This window comes from Chrysemys picta, chromosome 10 (assembly GCF_011386835.1).
Source record: "Chrysemys picta bellii isolate R12L10 chromosome 10, ASM1138683v2, whole genome shotgun sequence".
Lineage (NCBI taxonomy): Eukaryota > Metazoa > Chordata > Testudines > Emydidae > Chrysemys > Chrysemys picta.
In genome coordinates this window covers 31,313,083-31,338,091 of record NC_088800.1, presented here as the reverse complement: position 1 = coordinate 31,338,091, position 25,009 = coordinate 31,313,083, and the positions used below count along the sequence as shown (strand labels likewise).

Sequence of the window (25,009 nt, the reverse complement as noted above, 5' to 3'; positions counted from 1 at the left end):
CCATTTAAAAAAAAAGTTTATCTTCTTTGATAGTTTTCTCAGGTAAACTCCACCCCTACTTTACCCACTGAGCTGGCAGTGGTTTATCCCTGAAGTTATCAGAGCTGTAGATGCTGCACCCCACAGTAAAGGGGGTGCTATTACTAATGGCAATCCCGAACCGATCCCGAGGAAGCGGGGGCGTTACTTGTAAGGCATTAAAGATTTTATCGCCAGGCGACTTCAGAGGCACGGGGAGAAATGGGGCGCATCCCTGCCACGTGCACAAGCTCGAGGTGGCTCTTGCTTAGTGCAAGCCCCGACTGCGTTCCCCGCTCCAGCCTGCACAACCCGGGGAACTGGGGTGACTGTGGCCCGGCCACACACACCCCGGCCGGCTTTCCAAGCAGTGCCTCGCGGATGGTAGCACAGCACGGCCGGGTCCCCCCGGGCCGGTGTCGGTTCCCCTTCGCCGCAGGACCTCGGGTCACCCTCCGGAATGACTCCTCAGCCCGGTACCTGGCCCCAGCTCGAGCCCCGCGGTCCGGCCGCTAGCCCAGCTCTCCCCAGCAGCCCGGGCAGCTCCGCACCCCTCCTCCGGGGACGGGACGAGGCTGGCGCGCCCGGCAGAGACGGCTCCTCGCCCGCAGCGCCCCGGGGGCAGCCTGCCTGGCTCAGCTGGGCCAGGGGAACTAGCGCTGCTCCGGGCAGGAGCCGGGAGCCGCTGGTGTCCTCAGCCGGGCTCGGGCTCCGCTCCCTCCCCCGGCTGCTGCCGGCCCAGCGTGCCACTCAAGCGGCCTGGCACGTCCCGTTGCCCGGGGAGGAGCGCTCCACCCCTCTCCGCTCCGGCTTCTACAGGGCGAGGAGGGGGCGGGCCGTGCAGCCGGTGACTTCATGGGGAGGAGGCGGTAGCGGCAGGAGGTGGGTCTCTCCCTTTCTCCTTCTGCAGGGCGAGGAGGGGAGAAACAGCTGCTCCCCCAGGCCAGCCGGGGAGGAGGAGGAGGACCACAGTGACTGAAAGCAGCAGCTGGGGGAGAGGGCTCCAGCTGATCTGATTTCCTCCCTCCCACCCCATCCCCCAGTTAGAGGAGAATGGAGCTCGGGTAATCAGGGCTGGCAGGAGGTGCAGCAGGAGCAGGTAAGAGGCTGCTTCTCCCTCCTTCTCCCTGGCGGGTTCTGTGCCTGGCAGGGGCGGATCTGGGGGGAGTGCGGGCAAGTGTCACTGCAGCAGAGGGGATGGGACAGGTGCGCTCGCCGCTTGCTCCTAAATCGTCCCCAGCTTGCAGCAGCCTAGCCAGGCGCTGGGACCAGCGGCGATGTCCTTTCTCGGGGCTGTCAGAGCCGTCCATGCCAGAGAAGTTCCAGTTGGGTCTGGGCTGGGGCAGCAATAGGGCCAAGCCGTCTCGTTCATAACCTTGTGTAAATCCTTGCCTGTGAAAATGCAGGCAGTGCCCCCCCTCCCCGCTCGCTCCCTCTCTCCCTCCCATTCAATAGTCAGCTCCTGGAAGGGATTCTGCATTGCAGAATCTCCCACCGAATTCATGGCTGTAGTCGCTGCTTTATCTGATGGGAGCCTGCTTCTTGGCCGGGTAGTCCCTTTGTGGGCAGGAAGCCGGCTTGGGCAGGTGATGACCCCTGCTGCTGCTGGACCTTCACAGGCCATTTGTGAGAGAGGCATTCGCCGATAGATGGGTTTTTTCCCCCCCATCCAAAAGACTCACAAAAGGGAAATGGTCAGGCTCAGGATCCATGTGAATAAACATCCACCCGAGTTCACAGTGTGACTTGTAATGCAGTGAGCTATCATGTGCCCATAAAACATAATGCAGTAAGGTACAAACCACCTTATATCATTTAAATGGAAACATCTCCTTATCCCTTCGCTTCCCTTGATGCTTCAGGCATCTCTCAGCTTTAAGGCTTGTGGAGACTCATAATCTTCCCCTATGAAATTGTGCCATGCAAGGCTGTGTGTCACTATAACTGAAAATAAAGGGACAAAATGTTGACTTCCCTGCTGTGGTTTTATCAAAATATTATCCCCACTGCTGGTCAATGTTGTGCACACCCTAGTCTTCTCCACCAGCTCTGTAAAGGGGGAAGGGAGGGGTGGAAATCTAATCTGTTGTCCCTTGGATACCCCCCCTTTAAATTTGACAACGTCAGTGATGTCATAATTTAACAAACTCTTAGTTCCCCCGCACCCAAACAGTGCAGCAATTTCCAATAGACCCTGCAGGCATAAATTATGTAAATATGAACAAAATCAAACCTTTCCAACTTTTAATTTGACCTTTAGCAGCTGAGGCCCATATGTGAAACTGATGATCAGGGCATGCATTTTGCATAAATTGATTGAAAATACTTTGGATGTAATTGGCTTGGTTCTAACAATCAATCCACAGTGAACACACCTTAGCCCAAAAGAAACTGAAATGCCTCATGTGAACAGGTTTTTTAAAAAATAAACCTAGCACAAAACCAGCTCAAGTAGTTGACATTGAATCTGGAAAAGATTGGTGTGGCATAAATCTAACATTAGTGAAATGCTTTGAGATCTGTGGATAGAAGGTACTCTAGAAGTACAAAGTATTGTTTTATGGTTTATGATCAGTTATTAAAATATATAGTAGCGGGGAGGTTGTGTTGTAACTATTCTCTTTTCATTCCTGAGGTATGAACCTAAATGTTTGGGGGCCCCATTTTCTACTCTCGGTATGAGCTGATTAGATTTTTTTTTTTTAATATAAGTAAGGGCCAAATTCTGTGCTCAGATGTACATGCACAACTCTCACTGGCATAAGTCAAAATAAAGCTTGCATATCTGAGCACAGAATAAGATCAAAGAGATTATCCCATGGTCTATCATTACTTGTCTCCTTTTCTGGCATGTTTTATTACAGTCACACCTCAGCTTGGTAAGGCCCTAACGTGTGACACAAGATGTGGAACAGCAACCCAAAATTAGGGACACAATGAAAGTGGTAGTGCAGAGAATTTAATGTGATATAGTATTGAAATAACATTTTCTTGAGCTTTACTTTTTCATGGTTCTGCATTTTGATGTAAATAGTTTACAAAAATTTCAATCATCTGTGCAACAGTTTAATTTGTTTATAAAATGATGGCGCTTGAAAGTACCATATGGGCATGCATAAGTGTTATTGATCAGCCATAATAGGTTAATAATCTGTTACATAAACATAGCAAAATCAACCCGTTCTTCACCTAGTCATAATGAGGTATCTATATTTGAAAAAGGTGGTTTGTGGGAGTGTGGATACAGATGCATGCATTTTAGTCCAGCAGTTCAAATTCTGACATGGTTGGTAGTGGCTAAAAGCTGCTATCATTTGGTTGTATGTGTGAAATGAGTAGGGATGGTGGGGGTCAAATTTCAGTTCAGACTGGACCCATGTCCGCAACACCAAAACCACCATCCTAACTGGCACTCTTTAGTACTCATGTTGGCAATCTTAGCAGAGAGGCCAAGGGATTGAATGAGCTGTCAATCAATGGGCCTCCAGGTCAGTTTGAGGAAAGCTAATGGTCATACTCTACTTGTTCAGTGGGTTTACAGATTTCTATCTACAGAGCTGTGTGCATGTAGTATCATACACACTTACTCAAGAAACTTAATACCTGCTGGTAGGAAGGAAGCCTTACAGATGCATCCACTGTACTAATTGTTGCTGTGCTAGTCCTAAGTATTACTATAAATCAGAACACTTAAGATATGAGATGGCATACCACAACACACAATTTGTGAACCCGTGTTGTCTGTACATAGACAAGGTTTAAAGTATAAGTGATATTTTTAAAATCAACATTTTTCATTTTATCAATTTTATTAAGGCTGTTATGGATTTGATAAAATGCAATATGTTCCTTGCTAAACTGCTTATCTCTGTTCTTCCTAGTGTGCAGTGCTGCATTACATCATTTGCTATTTGGATAGAGTTCTTTGGTGTAATACCTGTGTAGGTGAAAAGATGTGTTAATGTTTTTTTGGAGCCTTGACAACTGTTTGTCATTGTATTTTTGTTAGTCTTGATTGTATTTCCCTCTTAGAAACGTGGCTACTTCATGTGTCTATTTCTCTTTCTGTTTGGATAAAATTAGGTTTTCCCTCTTAATTTCATCAGTTAGAAATAATATTGTAGTGGTGATGTTGTAGTCCTGTATCTTTAGTGATCTCCTGGCAGCCTTAAAAATATTGACTTCTGTAATGCCACCAGGGGGACAACAAAACTCTTATTTTTGGTGAGCCTGCAGTTTATGTATTCATGGAGACAAAGTTGGGGGTGGGAAAGGAGGATTAGAGGGAAAACTTGTAGAACACTTGCCACCAGATCACTTAGACTTCAGATTTTACTGACTATGTTTCATGAAATGTTCCTGGGTACAGAAAAATATATTACATGGAAATTAAATCTTATGCTTTTAGTTAAGAAAATAGCAAGCTGTTTAAATATCAAATCTTGCTGTTAGAAAAGTGAGGCCTGCATGGGGAAAGGGGCTGTTTTTTAGCTGGCATGGTCTTTGTGTTTGAATGAAGTTTAATTTTTCCTTTTAGCATGCACCAGTTTAGCGCATAAATGTGTGCAAAGAAATATGTTCCATTGTGTAGAACTAGATGATGCAGACATTCTGGATGAGATGTATGATGTCACTCTATGACCTCAATGGGACGATGTTGACTTACCTCACCTAAGCATCTGGACCTCTATTTTCAGTAGGGGTGAAATTCAACCAGTTTAAGTAAGGCTTAAGTAGTGCATAGACCTTATGCTGAACCTTGACATAGGGGTGAATTGTACCCTACAGGTAGGTGAGCTAAGAAAACAAACTCTGACACAGTGTATTGCTCACAATAATGTCAAACAATAGCAAATAAGATGCCAAAATGGTTTTCTATTCGTTGGATAGTAATATTTGGGCTTTCCTGGAAGAACAATTAGCCTATGTTTTATAAATAGAAAACATTTGTTGATGAAATAACTGTGATTATTGCACTCCCTCACCTTTACTTGCTGTCCTCCAGACTTCACCAAATGTTAACCAAAAAAGGTCAAAATGGGAAACTTGTTAAATATGCAGGGAGTGGATATGTAAAAGTTTTTGCTAACTTGCTGTTTTCCGTTATTTTCATAGCAAAATTGTATTTGATAAGCATTTCTGATGGATTTTAAAATACTTGAAAGAACAAAATGAATTGATGTGTTTCAAGGTTTATTCTGAGTTTCCTTTACCTTCCAGCTCTCCTTTCAATGCTTTATTTTGAAGTCAGTACTGTGTGTATTAGGTACCTGTCATACCAGTGGTCCTTAGTCCTTTGCTGTAGTATTATTGAGTCATTGATATGATCAGTACTCATCAATTCATGGTTTTTTTTTTTTTTTTGGATGAGCCATTGATGATCTTTTATGTTTGAAGTAAACAGATGATTAGGCTATATATTTCAAGCACATAAAAGGTTGTTACAAGGAGGAGGGTGAAAAATTGTTGTTCTAAACTGCTGATGATAGGACAAGAAGCAATGGGCTTAAATTTCAGCAATGGAGGTTTAGGTTGAACAAAAGGAAAATCTTCCTGTCAGAGTGGTTAAAGCACTGGAATAAATTGCCTAGGGAGGTTTTGGAATCTCCATCATTGGAGATTAAGAGCAGGTTAGACAAACGCCTGTCAGGGATGGTCTAGTCCTGCCCTGAGTGCAGGGGTCTGGAGTAGATGACCTCTCGAGGTCTCTTTCAGTCCTATGATTCTATGATTTAACTGTTTTAATGTTGTTCTTTTTGTTCTTTAAATACTATATTATTTAGGATTATCTTTATTACCTTGTTAAGTATTTTAAACTCAGGCCTCTGAGTCTGAAAGGTATGTGAGTAATATATATTTGATCATTTTGACTTGCTTATTGTTTCTATATAAAGTTCGTTATCCATCAGTGTTTTAAAACCAATGTTGATCTGCACAAAATAATTCACAAATCTTACAACTGAAGACTTTGAATTATTTAAAGTAGTTTGAAAATCTATTTTTCAATACAGTTTACAGAAAATGTTCTGAGTTTTTCTTCACAGGGGAATATTGTCTCTTCACAGTTTTCCCTGACACAGTATTCAGTGCAAATCTCTACATGAATAGTCATTGCTATGAAATTTATAGATTCCAAGCCAGAAGGGACCATTGTAATCCTCTAGTCTGACTGCCTGCGTAACACAGACCACAGAACTGCTCCCAAAATAATTCCTGGAGCATATTCTTTAGCAAAACATTCAATCTTGATTTAAAAATTGTCAGTGATGGAAAATCCACCACAACCCTTGGTAAGTTGTTCCAATGATTAACCACTTTCACTGCTAAAATTTTACACCTTATTTCCAGTGTGAATTTATCTAGCTTCAGATTCCAGCAATCGGATCATGTTATACCATTCTCTGCTAGATTGAAGGGCTCTTATTAAATATTTGTTCCCCATGTAGGTACTTATAGACCAGGGGTCGGCAACCTTTCAGAAGCGGTGTGCCGAGTCTTCATTTATTCACTCTAATTTAAGGTTTCGCGTGCCAGTAATACATTTTAACGTTTTTAGATGGTCTCTTTCTATAAGTCTATAATATATAACTAAACTATTGTTGTATGTAAAGTAAATAATGTTTTTAAAATGTTTAAGAAGCTTCATTTAAAATTAAATTTAAAATGCAGAGCCCCCCAGACCTGTGGCCAGGACCGAGGCAGTGTGAGTGCCACTGAAAGTCAGCTCGCTTGCCGCCTTCGGCACAGGTGCAATAAGTTGCCTACCCCTGTTATAGATCATGATCAAGTCAGCCCTTAGTCTTCTCTTTAAGCTAAATAAATCAAGAACTTCTTGTGTCTTTCACTATAAGGCACGTTTTCTAATCCTTTAATCGTTCTCATAGCTCATCTTTGAGCCCTCTCCTGTTTATCAACATCCATTCTGAATTATAGACACCAGAACTAGATGCAGTATCCCGTTGGGCCTAGGAGCACTGGAACTGATTGCAGTAGGATAAGCAATGGGTCACCTGGCACTTGCTTACTTTGAAATTAGATTTGTTTTTTAACCCATCAGTATTTTCTGTGTTTTCGATCAAGTGTCTAAACTTTGTTATAACACTTTAAAGCTTAGCTTCAGCCTTTAACCTTTGGTATAGTGTAATAAATTGAGACAGAACAATTCATATAGAACCACTATTGATTAAAATTATGCATTTTATCAATTTAACTTGATTTTTGGAATTGGATATTTCTAAATACAATGTATTTGGCCCCAGACCTGTTGGATTCAGTCATCTGCTTAGTAAATTTGTCTATATCAATGCATCTTTCTTAGTTTTTATTGCTTTACATACAGTGATGCTACTTCCTCTTTCTTAGTTTAAATCAATGACATTTGTATTTCAGTTTCAATAGGTTTCCTAAAATCATTAATTATTGATGTTTTACTTTGTCCATAAAGAAACTGGCAAGGAGTGTGGTTGGAAGTGTTTGTAATATAACACTGGCTGCTTTAGCTAGAAAATGCAAGAACTTGCTTGATGAAAGTATTTTTAAATACTGCTGTATCGAGAATGTTAATCTTTATTTTCAGAATGGACAAAGCTACTAATAATTTTGAATGTATCCATGTGGAATCAGAATATTTCACATTGTCTGTCTGAAATTTCATTAGTAAGAATATTTGGAGTTGTGCTGTCTTTGATCCATGGGCATAATTTCTATATTTTAAATATGACATTTAACTACCATTCTGTCTGTATAGAGGATGGACTACAACTACCACTTTTTAGTTTAAATTAAGGTAGCCATTTTTTTGCATCCATCTTTGTATTTTGCAGTTTCCCAGCATTGCACTGTGCTCTTCCTTTCCTATTTGTGATATAGCTTGATTTTTAGTAAGGTTTTTGACAAAGTCCCACATGATATTTTCATATACAAAGTAGGGAAATGTGGTCTAGATGGAATTACTATAAGATGGGTACACAACTGATTGAAAGATCATACTTAAACACTACTTATCAATGGTTCATTGTCAAATTGGCAGGGCGTATGTAGTGGGTTCCTGCAGGGGTCAGTCCTGGGTTTGGTACTAATCAATATTTTCATTAATGACTTGAATAATAGAGTGGAGATTATGCTTATAAAATCTGCAGATAACACCAAGCTGGGAAGAGTTGCTAGCAGTTTGGAGGACATGATTAGAATTCAAAACGACCTTTATAAATTAGAGAATTGGTCTGAAATCAACAAGATTACATTCAATAAAGAAAAGTACAAAGTACTTCAGTTAGGAAGGAAAAATCAAGTGGACAACTACAAAATGGGGAATATCTGGTTAGGTGCTAATACTGCTGAAATGGATCTGGGGGTTGTAGTGGCTCACAAATTGAACATGATGCAGTTGCAAATAAAGCTAAGATCATTCTGGTGTATTACTAGGAATATCATATACAAGACATGGGAGGTAATTGTCCTGCTCTACTCAGCACTGATGAGGCCTCAGCTGGAGTACTGTGTCCAGTTCTGGGTGCCACACTTTAGGAAGGATGTAGATAAACTGGAGAGAGTCCAGTTGGGGAGAGGAACAAAAATGATGAAATGTTTAGAAAACCTGATCTATGAGAGAAGGTTTTAAAAACACAAAAAACAAACAAAAAACTAGACACGTTCAATTTAGAGGAAGAAAGACTGAGTAGTAGTCTGATAAGTCTTCAAATATGTTCAGGGTTGTTACCAAGAGGGGGATCAATTGTACTCCATGTTCACTGAAGTTAGAAGGAGGTAATCAGCTTAATCTGCAGTAAGGGAGATTTAGGCTAGATATTAGGAAACACTTTCAAACTATAAGGATAATTAAGTATGTGAATAAGTTACTAAGGAAGGTGGTGGAATCCCCATCATTGGAGATTGGACAAATACCTGTCAGGGTGTTCTAGGTTTACTTGGTCTTGCCTCAGCACCAGGGGGCAGGGCTTGTTGACCTCTCAGGGATCCTTCCAGTCCTGTTTCTGTGATTCTCTTAGGATCATCAGGGCTGGCTACAGGGTTTTTGCCGCCCCAAGCAGCCACCTCCCCCCGCGCAAAACAAAAAACAAACAAACAAAAAAGCCGCGATCGCGATCTGCGGCACTTCGGCAGGAGGTCCTTCGCTCCGAGCTGGAGTGAGGGACCCACTGCCGAATTGCCGCCGAAGAGCCGGATGTGCTGCCCCTCTCTGGTGTGGCCGCCCCAAGCACCTGCTTGGTAAGCTGGTGCCTGGAGCCGGCCCTGAGGATCATAGAGCATATAGGAAAGCTCCAGTAGTATTTTACTGAGTAATCAGATATATTGACTAATCAAGGAGGGGCCAGAACCTTTGCTGTGAGTGAGCACACAGCAAAATAATGTTGAATCTGTTTTGTTACACTGATTGTATTCCCACTGTTAATACTGGTGTCTGGAATTAATGTAAGGGACTCTAGGAGAATTTGTTTTATTCTGTTTTAATATGTGCTTGGAATACTGTTTTTTCTAATTGTGATGACTGACAGTTTTGAACATCCCTGAAAACAGACCAGAGGTCACTAAAGGCACAATAAACAAACAAACAAAACCCCACCACTATGTTGTCAGAGATGGGAATAATTCTGAGCCTAGTCCCCCTGCAGCACTGATTGAGGAACCAAGCTCTCTCACATACTTGCAACTTATGCGAAGTGATCCAGTGTTGCATGTGTCTTTGTTTAAAACTCCAGGGTCCTGGAGACAGGTGACTGCATGAGAATCTCAGCTTTCATTAAGAAAAGTGTCTAGCTCACATGGTTGCAGAGATATCTTGAAAACAAATACTAAGGCTCAGAAACCAGAAGGCAAATAGAAAAGACCCAGCATTTATTAATTTTCAAAATCATATGATATTTTAAGCTAACCTTGTGATCTTCTGAGTCCCAGCTCATAATTTTTGAACACTTTTAGGATTACCAATACCAGTGGCCTGTGCTAAAGTTACGACCATCCAGAATCTAAGACAGCAGATAGATTCAGCTACATCCTGCAGCTACAATATCAGCCTAAATTAATCAGATTCCCTCCTATTTGGCCTCCTCTTTCATGGGCCACAGAATACATTACTCTTGTTAGTCTGTATAGAAAGAGCATCTCCCTTACCAAACTCTTCTCCTTCTGCACCTGTGGAGAAAGGGAATGTGTGATCTTAATTAACTTTCTCTGATTTGAACTTTAAATACTCTCTCCCAACTGAATATCAGTATGCAGTGGTCTACGTCTACATTTTATTGATGAAAACTGCATCTCTTCTTTCCATCTTTCATTTACCTACCCAGACACAAAAAAGGGATTCCTTAAAAAGAGGGGAGGTCATCTGATGATTTTGTTTTTGCTTACAGTTCAGTACATTAAAGACTCTTCCTTGAGTTGGGGCAGCAGCATGGAGAAATACATTTCAGAGCCATTTCCTTGCAGACAACTGTTTATTCCTTGTTCTAAAAGAGCACTTGGGATGGTAGATCCTTTTGAAGCTGTGCATTTCTTCACAATAGAAAGTTTTGTAGTCGCAAGATTGTTTTATTTAAATATAACTGAGGTCCTGACATAACGTTTGGAAGTTACATGTACCAGTTCATGGTCAAAATTCTTCTGCATGTTAGTGCTGTGGTAAAGTTTCTAATTTCTGTTCATCACTAAATGGCTGGGGTCAGAGCATCAAGTGTGTTTGGAAATAATTGCTTGCAGTTTTACCGTCTTCTTCCTCCAGAAGGCTCTCAAAGTGCTTTGCTGATTTCTTTCTCTCTCATTTGAATAGAACATACAGTAATGCTTACATCACCCAGCTCAGGGTTGGAAAGCTGAGGGTGCCTAGCAATGGCAACACTATTTAACATTTTAGGGCAGGAAGTGCAGAGTATCGTATCCAATAGAAATGACAGAAGAATTTTAGTAGGCAGAATGAACAGCCCAAAGGAAATTTAACCAGGATAGTTGGATTAATAAGATCCCTATTTGTGAAGAGACTGAGGAGGAAACAAAAGAGGTCCAAGAATCTTTCTTTATGCTTCCTTCAACTTTGGTGTTGTGCTAGGAAAACGAATATTATCAGAGTTAACTCTGCCAGATGCGTTGGAGCATTTGGTTAGCTGAATGTCTTTTTAGTGGCATCAAGGGATGCTGATATGCGATCCATCTGTTGAAATTTTCAGCTAGTAAATCCAGTCGGAGGTTGTAATTTGCCTTGGGTAAAGGTGGGTTAAGGGCTAACTAGCTGGGTCTAATGGTAGATGATTCCGTGCTCTGAATTCCGAGAAATAGGATTCAGCCGTTTCATGTCATGGCACAAGTAGGCTGTGAGGGGTAACTAAATATTAGCACCTAATGAAAGAGACTGGTGGAAACCGAAGCTGGTCAGGAAGGTGTGTGTGTGTGTGTGTGTGTGTGTGTAAATTGTACTTTTTTAATGATGGAATTTTAAATTTTTGAAAACTATTCCGTGCAGCTCTAGTAGGAACATCTCCTCCTAGCATAGGAATCCTTGTTATGGAAATGTTTGTTCCTAATTATAACTCTTATTTTTCCTGTATTTTGCTAATATTAAAGTGATCTTATTCTTTTGCTCATTATTTTAGGATGTCTGGTTCCTTTCTTTATTCCTGTAAATATTACCCCCACACACACATACACACACACACACATACACAGTTTTGTTAGTTGTAAATAAATATTAACCTTTGTTCTTCCCTTCTTTGGACTGTTGTCTACAATCTCTAAAGCAATGATTAGGGGAGTGGAGTGTGTGGGAACAGATTAATTTTAAAATACCTACATGGGAAAGCTTTCTGTTAGTAGAAAAGCATAACAGGAGCCAATGGCTGGAAGCAGAAGCTAGACACATTCAGACTAGAAATGGTGCAAACTTTTAACTGTGAAGGTAACCAACCATTGGAACAACTTATGAGGGGTGTGGTGGATTCACCATCACTTGCAGTCTTTAAGTCATGACAGGATACCTTTCAAAAAGAGTTTATAGCTCACCTAGAAGCTATAGGTTTGATGCAGAAATCCTTGGATGTGGTCAGGATAGGTGATCAGAATGATTCTTTCTGGCCTTCGTAATCTGACTGGAAAACTCTAACTTGATCTCCTCTAGAACACCCAATTTAAATCTCTTGGAAGTCAGGGAGATAACCCTGGGCCTGTTATCCAAGGTGACAGCAATTTAGTTCAGTTTAAACCCGCTAAAATGTCCATCAAATTTCATTTTTGTAGTCCGCTAAGCATGGAGGTCATAACAAGCAGCATATACAAGAACATAACACATTATTTGTATTATAGTAGCACCTGCTGGTCCCAACTGAAATCAGGGACCCCAGGTGCTGTGCAGACACATAGTGAAAGACAGTCCCTGCCCTGAAGAGTGTGGAGTCTAAATGAACAAGACAGTGAGAGGGGACACAAGTCAAGCAACTTAATCAAAGTCCACATCAGGTTAGCGGCCCACCCAGGCATAGAACCCAAGTCTTCTGAGTCCCAGTCCAGGGCCCTACTGATTAGATCATGCTGCTCTCACCTAATCTGATATGGAACTTCCCATGTTTCACTTATCCCTCTAAAGTTTGTTTTGGTAAAGGACTCCAGGAAGCAAGAACACTGTGGCTTGACAGAGTGGGGACAGGATAAACTGAAGAATTAGGCTGTTCTTTTGACAGACATTAATGCCCCAAATCCATTCTGCTGTGGTAAATCCATTATCTGGTAGTGCTTATCCATCTGCATCACTGTGAAGAGAAGAAAAATCACTGGTAGCATCATAGACCTTAACTGTCTTGTTCATGCAGCTTGTTCAACTACAATACTTCATTGTTCTTTCCTTCATGAGGGAGGCCGTCCTGGAAAGACTGCACTTAAAGAAGGCTGCAATTCTTCCCAGTTAATAAAGTTCACATTTCCTCCATTCTGTATTGTGCAAAATTTTTCTAGCACTGAGGCAGATGAGAGTAATACAGAGAAAAGGCATATGGAAGTGTCATAATGACTAAAGGTGACAACAGCTATCCTGTTTTGTAATAAGGGCTGTTATTATCTATTATGTTCTGGCCAGGACACATCACAGGTTTCCATTACCTCCTGTTTAACAAGCAATCTCCATTCCCTTAAATCCCTCCATGAACACGCTGGCAAGTTCTGTACAGGTGGCCTATTGTGAGAGAAATTCACAAACACTGGCATGTACCTGGCATGGTTCACCCTCCTCCCTGACACTTGCCTCTTCGGCGGTGTGAGGAAGACCCTGGTGCACATCTACCTTGAGTGTGCTAGGTTGCAGCCCCTTTTCCGGCTCCTCCAAACCTTCTCCTCAACTTTGGGCTGCACTTCTCCCAACACCTCCTGCTCTATGCACAGCTCATCAGTGGCCCCATGAAGTTGTGAGACCTCCTCCTGGCACTGGCCGAGGTGGCTGTCCACCATGCCAGAAGGAGGATTTGGATGGGGAGATGCTCTCTGACTGGGGGGCCTATTTCTGCTCCTCCCTGAAGTTACGTCTCTGGGCAGAGTTCCTCTGGGCCACATCCACTGGCTCCCTGGATGCTTATGAGGCACAGTGGGCACTGTCTGGGGTTCTCTGCTCGGGGTCCCCCTCTGGCTTCCTGCTTTTGACCCTGTGACCCTCACTCCTGTTCCTGTTTTTTCATTTGTTGTCCCCCAAATTTACTTGAGCCCTGGGTTCAGTGGCTCCTCCCCCTTAGGCCAGGGGAGGGGCCCTTAGACCCTTCCCATTCCCCCAGAAACTCTATAGGTGCAATGACTCAGGTATGGTGCAGCCTATCCCTTGAGCATGGCCTGAGTAAGGCCTGGTCTACACTATGAGTTTAGGTCGAATTTGGCAGCGTTAATTCGAATTAAGCCTGGACATGTTCACACGACGAAGCCCTTTTTTCTGACTTAAAGGGCCCTTTAAACCAGTTTCTTTACTCCACCTCCGACGAGGGGATTAGCGCTAAAATCGGCCTTTGCGCGTCGGAATTGGGGTAGTGTGGACGGAATTCGACGTTATTGGCCTCCGGGAGCTATCCCACAGTGCTTCATTGTGACCGCTCTGGACAGCACTCTCAACTCAGATGCACTGACCAGGTAGACAGGAAATGCCCCGCGAACTTTTGAATTTCATTTCCTGTTTGCCCAGCGAGGAGAGCACAGGTGACCACGCAGAGCTCATCAGCACAGGTAACCATGATGGAGTCCCAGGATCGCAAAAGAGCTCCAGCATGGAGCGAACGGGAGGTACGGGATCTACTCGCCATATGGGGAGATGAATCAGTGCTAGCTGAACTCCATAGCAGTAAACGAAATGGCAAAATATTAGAAAAGGTCTCAAAGGCCATGAAGGACAGAGGCCATAACAGGGACGCACAGCTGTGCCGCGTGAAAATTAAGGAGCTAAGGCAAGAGGATAGGTGGTGTCAGCTTGCAGACAGAAGACAGGAGTCGATGCTCGGGCTGCTGGAGCATCAAACTGATATGCTCCAGCGTATGGTTGAGCTGCAGGAAAGGCAGCAGGAGCAGAGACCGCCGCTACAGCCCCTGTGTAACCAACAGCCCTCCTCCTGTGTACGGCTTCATGAGGGGTAGGCTGGGTCCCCAAGGATCACGATAGGCATTTCAACATCCCCAACGGTTACTTTCTGGTCTGGGAAGAAAGTCCCTTCCTCCAGCTTTCAAAACAGACCAGAGTGCCTGAAGACGCGAGCATCATGTACCTTTCCCGGCCATCCCACGTTGATGTTGGTGAAACGTCCCTTGTGATCCACCAGGGCTTGCAGCAGCATTGAAAAGTACCCCTTGCGGTTTATGTACTCGGTGGCTTGGTGCTCCGGTGCCAAGATAGGGATATGGGTTCCGTCTATCGCCCCACCACAGTTTGGGAACCCCATTGCAGCAAAGCCATCCATTATGGCCTGCACATTTCCCAGAGTCACTACCCTTGATATCACCAGGTCTTTGATTGCCCTGGCAACTTGGATCACAGCAGCCCCCACAGTAGATTTTCCCACTCCAAATTGATTCCCGACTGACCGGTAGCTGTCTGGCGTTGCAAGCTTCCACCGGGCTATCGCCACTCACTTCTCAACTGTGAGGGCTGCTCTCATCCTGGTATTCTGGCGCTTCAGGGCAGGGGAAAGCAAGTCACAAAGTTCCATGAAAGTGCCCTCACGCATGCGAAAGTTTTGCAGCCACTGGGAATTGCCCCACACCTGCAACACGATGCGGTCCCACCAGTCTGTGCTTGTTTCCCGGGCCCAGAATCAGTGTTCCACGGCATGAACCTGCCCCAGTAACACCATGATTTGCACATTGCTGGGGCCTGTACCTTCTGTGAGGTCTATGTCCATGTCAATTTCCTCATCACTCTTGTTGCCGCGCTGCAATCGCCTCATCAGCTGGTCCTGGTTTTGCTTTGGCATGTCCTGGCTCTGCATATACTCCAGGACAATGCGCATGGTGTTCACAGTGCTCATAATTGCCGCGGTGATCTGAGCGGGCTCCATGATCCCAGTGCTATGGCGTCTGGTCTGAAAAAAGGCGCGAAACTATTGTCTGACAGAGGGATGGAGGGAGGGGTGAGTGACGACATGGCGTACAGGTACAGGGAATTAAAATCAACAAAGGTGGCTGTGCATCAGGGAAAAACACAAACTGTCACACAGAATGCCCCCCCCCCCCAAAGATTGAACTCAAAACCCTGGATTTAGCAGGCCGTTGATTTCACGGCGGGAGGGGGAAGCAAATGAATACAGAATAAATCTATTTTTTACATCTTAAGCTGGCAGACGACGGTGCAGCATGACTGATAGCCCTCAGCATCTTCTGAGTTCTTGGCAGAAAATACTGAGCGCTTGGCAGAAAATACTGGGCGCTTGGCAGAAAATAGTGTACTACGACTGATAGCCACCATCATCATTGGGAAGGCAGCAGAATATGACTGGGGGACATACGGAGTTTCAGCCATCATCTGATCGAACCAGTCATAATACACCATCTACTGCCAAAAGGCAAGGGGCTGCTGCTGTGTAGCAATGCAGCCCCACGTCTGCCAGCCCCACGTCTGCCAGCACCCAGATCACCGATGAAGGCTACCAGTCATACTCGACCGTCTACTGCCAAAAGCCAATTAGCTGCTGCTGTGTAGCAATGCAGTACCACGTCTGCCGGCACCCAGATGACATATGGTGACGGTGAGCTGAGCTGAGCAGGCTTCATGCTTGGCGTGGTATGTTGTCTGCACAGGTAACCCAGGTAAAAAGGTGCAAATCGATTGTCTGCCATTGCTCTGACGGAGGGGGAGGGGCCTGACGACATGTACCCAGAACCTCCCGCGACACTGTTTTGCATCATCAGGCATTGGGATTTCAACCCAGAATTCCAATGGGCGGCGGAGACTGCGGGATAGCTACCCATAGCGCAACGCTCCGGAAGTCGATGCTAGCCTCGGTACTGTGGACATGGTCCGCCGACTTAATGCACTTAGAGCATTTTATGTGGGGACACACACAATCTGCTGTATACAACCGATTTCTATAAAACCGGCTTCTATAAATTCGACCTAATTTCGTAGTGTAGACATACCCTCAGAGGACACCCAGCCACAGGTATTTCACTGAGCTCCCTCCCCCCCGCACCGCCAAGCTTCAAGTTAGTTTGTGCAATAGCACTACTCAGCCAGGAACCCTCCTGCCACCTTGCGCTGTCACAGATTCCTAAGACTTTCAGCCTGCTCTTGATGTGATTTCTGTTCCTGCCTCCAGCCTTGCCTCAGCCTTGTTCCAGCCTGCTTCAGCCTTGTCTGTGCCCTACCCTGACCTTACTCCAGCTCTGTTCCTGACTCAGTCCAGCTCTGCAGCTGCTTCCTCATTCCCCACCCGCCCAACCCTGGTGCTAATTCCAACCTGGCTTCAACCTTTAGCCTGACTATGACTACAATCCTGAGTTGGCTTGTTCACAGACTGACTCCAGTTCTGACCCACAGTCTGCCCCAGATCTCTGTTACAGATCTCTCCTCAGCCCTGTGTCTGGCTTCGACCACCACTCCAACCACCAGGCCTGGCCACCTAGAACCCATAGCCTGACGCCTATTTTCACTCCTTCATCCACCAGAGGGAGAACCTTTCCAGCTAGGGAAGAAGGATGGGGCAGATAGGATGATAGGGGTTGCACGTGGAATCCTAGAACTTGCAGCTGGGAGACCCAATAGAATGCCTTTGCATTGGGGCCCAGATTTGCTTGAATCTGGCCTTGTTTGTGACTAAGTGTGGGTCACAAACTCTTCATTGCTTATTATTCAGGAGGATCTTCTTTCAAGCAAGCTGTCTTTGTGCATTCAGCAGGCCCTTGTTCACTGGCACTCACTGAAATGAGCATATGACCTTTGTGTGGTCATAGTTTTGGCAGCCCAGCAGATAAGCAAAGAGTACTCAGACCAGAAACCCTGCAGAATGTGCAGTCATTTTAAATGTCCCCAGCTTGACTCCTCTCCACCAGTGTTCAAAGCAGTTGATGCGGCAGAGTTATGCTATTCCTGACACCAAACGTCATGCCACTGCAGTTTAGACCTCAATTAACTTGAAAACATAAATCATTATCTTCTACCACCAGAAGAGATTCATTTTCATGCCTAAACAGCTCAAAGTCATGTGGTGGTTTGAAGCTGGTTATAACATTTCTTTTTAATCTAGTTGATCAAGTCTCTGTGCCCTTTGTGAGATAAAGATTTTTAAAATATCCACTGTAATTTTTCTTTCTTTCATTCTCTTTCCAGTTCACCATAACACAAAGTTGATTTAAATCAAGAGTGGGGAAAGTATTTCCTCCTTGAGGGAGCAGAAAATAGCAAGCCATTCAGCCCTGAGATTGATTGATTGATTGATTATTTATTTATTTTGTTTCTTGATATATATAGATAAAGATGGATAATTTAATATTTTAAAATATTTTTTTCCATTCAAGAGAACCCACATCTTTTCCTAACATGAAAGTGAATTTTTGTGACATATTTGTCGATAAGTGAAAGTTTGCAAGCCTTAAAGAAACCTATGTTATACCTATACTCAAATTTCATGTTTTATTTTCCTGCAAAAGATGCCTTATTTTTGCGAGAAGCCACACTGGCTGTAGCTAGGGCTGCTTCACATCTAAATGTTGTTCTTCTTGCTATGTGCAACTCTGGATACAAAGGGAATAGTGACTATTTATGTCTCAACTTTTTTATAAGTAGTAGTAACATATGAACTGATGCTTCATAAAAAGGATTCCTGTTTGTTTCTTTGTTCCCAACAAAATCTAAGATTAACAATTTAGTGTGGCTCAACCAAGGAAGACAGGACTCTGTCACCATTAACTTACACAAGTACGTCCTCGCTGCTCCTTGGGAGATATTCTGCCAAGGGGCTGGGGAGCAATTAAGGTGGATGGCAGGCAGCGTCTTTGGCACTGGGTGTTTGGTAAATCTCAAGGAATACGCTGTCCAGTCTATGGGGTGGAAGCCACCTTCCCTCCCCACTGAAATGACTATGAGGAAATGTCTGGAGCATAGATTTATGTCATTCACTGGCCCTTATGTGGGATGTGCTCATATAGGGGATGATCTGGCCCATAAACAGCACTTTTCTTGAGATTAGGGTTGTAGGCTTTGAAACAAAAATTGTAAAGCAGTGAATGGCAGATCAATGGGCCTGGTTCACTCTTCTCATACTCCATGCTTGGGAAGGGCAAAAATTTTGCCTTTTGAAAACAGCAGATTTAATCGTGCCAGATTTTTTTTTTTAAACACTTCCTATAAGAGAGATCTCTTAAAAAGGCTCCTCTTCTCCTCATTTCAAATGATGCAAGCTGAACATTGGGTGATACTATCAATAAAAAATACTTGGCATGTTTTTCTGGAACAAAATATACAAACTGTAGCTCCATATATATGTGTTTGCTCAGTGCTGTTGCATTCTTTCTTGGTGATGGTATGGAAAAGCACTTTTGTTTGAAGGAGGAAACAAATGACTAGATTTTCCCAAACACATGATTAGCCCTCTTCCTTTTGTAGGACTAGGGTATGTCATAGCTCTAAGAGGAGATTATTTATAGTTGATCTACCTGATGCAATGAAATCCTGAACACTAGAAGAGCAGTGCTTCAGCGAGCAAAACTCTAATTATGGGAACTTATGTTTATCTTCTGTTTTTACTGTTACATTTTACTCAGGGTAATGGGTGAGTTGACAGTACTCATAATTTTATTGTTTGAAATAATAAGCACTGTATGTGACCTCCTTTCTTTTTCTTTTAGCATAATAGTATGAATAGGGTTTGTTCTTGCTGTGAAGATAAATGAGTTGAACCAAAGCTTATCGGCAATGTTTATTACATTTTTCAAAAACCCTTTTGATGCACAAAAATCCTTAGCCCCTAAGAACAGTTTCCCAGAGAACTTGCTCTATGTTTTTGTTTTTAAAAGACTGTTTGTAAACAGTCCCATTGGCTACTTCCTAAAATTATTGAGGCACAGTTCTGCTAGTGAGATGCAATGGTTCTATCTCTGTTGGTCCTGCACTTTCCCATGTCTGTGCAGTTGGAATGCAATGATATTATGTACATTTGGATTTACCAGCTCTCCTTTCTTTCTTCAAGCCTTGCACTGTTAAATTAGGTCACTGCATATATTGCATGTTAAATAAGGAGAGAGGCTTTGTGGTAATATAGAAGAAGTTAGTGTCAATTCTTCAAACCTGCAAATATTACTGGAAACGTATCTTATTAAAGTATACCTCACACATGCATCTTGTATGTTCACTTTTCTCCATACTACTAGTCACACATGAACACGCTAATCAGTTCTTTGTTCTGCATGGGTCTATTCTCCTGAAAATTGTGGCATTTGGAATCAATAGAACCAATGAGCCAAATTCTCTTCTCAGTTACCCCCATGCAGTCTTACAGATGTCAATGAGTTTTCATGAGTGTAACTGAGGAAAGAATTTGGCCCCAAATACTCAATGACCTGATACAGTGAACATCTATGGTTAGTGGCAATTGTCCATGTTCTAATCAAACATTTACAAACTTCCTCTAAAATGAAAATACATTTCTTTTTCTAAAGAGATCTGAGTTAAAACAAATCTGTTTATTGAGGTGAGATTCAACTACAGACAGACTTGGAGTAAGAAATTCAAAAAGCCCCTGAGTCCCATTTTGAAAAGCAGAAAGTCTTGGCTCTTGTTGAAGGAGAGTGAGCTGACAGCAGATCCAAACCCATCTCTGGCTTTCTATACTGTACAGCATCAGTGTCCCAACCTAAACATGTTCACCTAAGACCAGGACGATAGGTGCGTGGTGGTTCTTAAACTGTAGCACTGAGGTATTTCCAACTCTTTTACATCTCTGTTAGGAATTCCTGGGGACCCAGCTGAATTGATGGAGGAATGATGTGTTGATGCCTATTTTCTGAGATGATGATGATATATAACTTTTTATATACTACTTCTTTTCATCAGCACACCTTGAAGCACTTTACCAAGAAGGTCAGTATTGCTAACTCCCTCTTACAGATAGGGAAACTATGGCACAGGGAGATCAAGTAACTTGTGCAAGGTCACCCTGCTGGTCAGTGGCAGAGCAAGGAATAGACCCAGGTCTCCTGAGTCCCAGTCCAGTGCTCTAAACACTAAGCTACACTGGCTGTAGCTAGGGCTGCTTCACATAATACAGCCAAACCTGCAGCCGCAGGGCTTCCCACCAAGTAGGAATGATAGCTAGTGAGATATTTACCACCTGGTGTGGCGAACAAGCTGATTCATGAGACCTCTGTGGAGATTTCTTGAAACCCTTGAGGGGAAAAATACATACATTAGTTCTTGACATATTAGTCGAGGACATATATTGGTTCTGCTTTATGAAACTTCAGCCTTCCCCCCAGCTGGTATGGCAGAGCTGTCTGAGGTAAGATGGAGTGAAGATAGTTATACGTTGACTTTTGGGCCTTGTGTATGGATGACAAACTTGCAGCAGGTCCGGAGTTATTTGAACTGGCCCTGAAAAGATTATTCCAGACTCCCAAATCAAACAGGATTGATAGGTATCCTTTTCTCTCTTCTGTTCCCTCTCCTTGTTGCTTTGACTATTGATTGAAATTTTCCATCTGCTGTAGGTAGAGCCCTATAAAAATGTGTCACAGACTGTGAAATCTGATCTCCTCAATGAAATCTGGTCTTTTATATATTTTTACCCTATATTATACTATAAGGTAAAAGTATACAAAAGTACAGTACATAGTGTTGCTCAAACTGGGGTCCTGACCCAAAAGGGACTGCAAGGCTATTGTAGGGGTCGCGATATTGCCACCTTTACTTCTGCACTGCCTTCAGAGCTGGATGGCTGCAGAGCAGAGATTGCTGGCCATTGGCCAGGTGCCTATCTCTGAAGGCAGCACTGCAGAAGTAAGGATGGCATGGTATTGTGTCTCGCTGCCCTTATTTTTGCGCTGCTGTTGGTGGCAGGAGTGCCTTCAGAGCTGCGTCTCCAGACAGCTGCTTTCTGGCTGACCATCACTAAAGGCAGCGCAGAAGCAAGGATAGCAATACTCTGACCCCCACCTCCACACACAATAACTTTGCAACCCCCTCTTGAGTAGGGACCCCCAGTTGGAGAAATGCTGACTTAAGGGCTTTACATGTTTGTTTTTTGCTGATTTTTAAATACATATTCATGCTTTGTTACAACACCATGAAATTTAAGATTTACATATCTGACACCATGAAATTCAAGACTTTTAAAATGCTTGACTGTGAAATTTACAAAAGTGGACCATGAATTTAGTAGGGCCCTAGTTATAGGATCCAGCTGCCCAAGTTGCAATCTTGTGAAAAATGAAGCAACTGAAAATGAAACCCACTGGTATGTATGTACCTTGCTATTGCTTCAGACTAAATAAATCCCATTTTTTCAGTCTTTCCTTGTAGGTCATGTTTTGTAGACCTTTTAATAATTTTTGTTGTTCTCCTCTGGACTTTTTCCAGTTTGTCTACATTCTTCCTAAAATGTGGTGCCTGGAACTGGACACAATACTCCAGTCAACACCCTTGCTAATACAGCCTGGAGTGATTTTTTTTTCAACTGTGTTACACTGTTGACTCGTATTTAGCTTGTGATCCAATATGACCCGCAGAGCCTTTTCTGCAGTGAAAATCTGGGAGTGGAGGGCTGTGTCACTACCCTGTTTAGTGGCGTATGGTTCTTCAGTTAACCATATTGCATTAAGGGAAAAACTCTTTTCAACTGCAGTGTAGATCTGTTGGTTGTTCTCTTTTTATTGCACATATTAAACAAGTGTATAATGTACATTGGAGCTCTGCTTTCCATATGGGAGATTCATAGCGTGGATCAGAGGGGAAAACTTTGCCTTAATGTAATAATAGAGTGAATATTCTTAGGTACAGACTTAGCCTTTGAAGGCACCTTAGACTCTCATAGTTATTAAAATGTTGATTTCCCATATTTCCATTAATCAACAATACAATAATGTATTTATATATAATTTGACCTCTTTATTCAAAAGATTTTGTTGAGCTCTACATTTGACTGGAAATATGACCTGCTATATAGGCATTAGGGACTGATTTCCAAGACTGCTCACATTTTTCTTGCTCCCAACTTAGGTGTACAAATGGCCTGGGGTAGTGACATGTATAATGTTACTGCTCATTGACGGTTATAAGGGTAAAAATAGAGATAGTGGTAAAAATTATTATATTTAGACTTCATATAATATATTCACATTAGTCTGAATACTGATAATCTGCTCTCCAGCTTTACTTCTGGTTCATTACTGTGTCTTTCAGGAAGCCCGAAATCATTAGTACATTTTTAGTAGAATTGAAACACCACCAATGGTAATAAGTATAATAAAATATCTTTTTTACAGAGGGACAATCAATTAATAAATTACAAAATATTTCAAATCAGGTGAATGACGGCAGAGGTAGAGCGATAAAAACTTCTTACTCAAACACCAAATCCTCTTTTTCAGTATGTATTATATATGATTCAACATATCTCTAATAGTTTTGAGCATCTGGAAGGAAATTTAACTGAGAAATTATGCTGAAATTTTAATACTTACAAAAGTGTGCTTTTTATGCCAGTTACAATGGAGTTGTCTCTTGAAGCTTAATTCTTTGAATTCATGTCTGATGACAGTGTTGGATGTCTGTGAGAACCAGGGAGAATTTCATGAGCTATTGTAGATAACACCAAAATCTGGCATGAAGGAGGATACTGAGTTTGAGAAGAGCTGGGTAGGGCAATTTTCTCTCCATTCTTTGACACTCTCAGCCCTAAATAGTAATCCTCTCTCTTCTCCCTCAGTTCTACTGAATATGACAAAGTTCAGGCTTGTGTAATGGCTTTTAGATTAAATTTGATATCCACACCCAACCTAAGTGGGTCACTCTGGATGATATTGCTGTAATTTAATTAAACTTGTCATTACAGTAGGGCAAATACTGAGAATAACTGAAATGAAATTCGTTTAGGGAATCTGAAGATCCAAAGCAAGGAAGAGAAATATTTGTATCCTTCACCTATTAAAAAATGGCAATTCTCTTTTTCACATTTTTTTAAATTGTTAGTGTTTTCCTCCTTTTGTTATTAATGTATAAGAAAATCTGTTGGAGGACACCCAATCTTTGTGTTAATCCACCCTAGAAGATTTTATCTTAAAATGGGAAATACTTTTTGATCCTGTTTCATGTATAAGGAGCAAGTGCACTCCTATTGAAACATTAGGAATTCTTTTAAATTTTTATATATTCCTTTTAGGTCTATAAATAGTATTTTGTTTAAATACCATATAACAAAATACTTTCATTGTTTTGTAAATTTGATTGTAATTCCTGTTCTAAATGAAAATTATTATTATTATTATTATTATTATTATTATACCTAATGGACTCCATGCCAGAAGGTCAGATTGTTTACTTTCATATGTGAATAATGGTCAGACAGTGAAAAAATGTTTTCTAATTTATTTGTTTTCAATCCCTTTCTAAAGACATTTAAAACCAGACTGGGCAAAGACTAGAAAATGTACTGTAGGGAGTAATTCTGCATTAGTGGTTGGAGAAGATAGACTAGATGTCTTAATTCCCTCCCCTCCTCCCAACCCCCCTCAAGTTGTATGATTCTCTAGTGTAGTTTCTAAATGTTATTCAATATATTATTTATTTTCTTTGTGTATTGACTGAAATGGATTGTCATTGTCTTGATTTGGAGACGCATAGCATATGACTCATTAGATTTTTAAGACCAGAAGGCATCATCCAGTCTGATCTGCTGCATACCCAGGCCATATAATTTCACCCAGTAATTCCTGAATAAAAGCCATACATTCTAATTGAACTAGATCAGATATTTCAGAAAGACATCCAAACTTGATTTAAAGACTCGGTCCATTGCCCAAGTCTGAGTCACCAATGCACACAAAATAGCAGCTTTTGTCACATAAGCAGTATCTCTGTGGTCAGAGTGAGTTGAGACAGCTCTTTCATCTTCTGTTACAAAAAGAGTGTATATAAGTGTACAGTTACCTTTTGTGGTCAAAAGGAAGGGCTCGCATCTGTTCATATTGGAAATCTGGCTCAGGTACAACTTACCTAACTGGTAAGTGCTTATGGGCCTTAGACTTCCTGGTGAATAGTTCTATGCACATAATGCACATATTCAGCGCTACAGAGGAATTCCACAAAACCTGAAGAGAGAGACATACTAGATGTGGGATTTTTTTAAATGCCTGTGTGCTCCTTTAGGTGCTCTTGAAAATGCCACCATAGGTGGGAGATCTGTGTGCATAGGAAGTTCTCTGTTTAACGCCATTTTCTTAAAAGGAGACCTAGTTAGGCTTAATTTTGCAGCTGGGTCCATGCAGGTAGACTTTATGGCCATGCAGATCCCCATTGACTAATGGGACTGTGTGTGTGTGT

General features: G+C 42.4%; 1 protein-coding gene across 12 annotated transcripts in view; it reads left to right on the top strand.

The window, feature by feature from the left end:
* The first annotated feature begins 632 nt into the window (after positions 1-632).
* OTUD7A (OTU deubiquitinase 7A) overlaps positions 633-25,009 on the top strand; it is a 280,943-nt gene continuing 256,566 nt past the window's right edge. For 9 of the 12 annotated variants that reach the window (XR_010590748.1, XR_010590745.1, XR_010590747.1 and 6 more), the window contains exon 1: positions 633-1,117. The gene's annotated coding sequence lies outside the window, so the exon portion shown is untranslated. Of the gene's footprint in view, positions 1,118-20,421; positions 20,555-25,009 lie in introns of all 12 variants that reach the window. The other 3 variants (XM_065558332.1, XM_065558330.1, XM_065558329.1) reach the window with 3 other exon arrangements.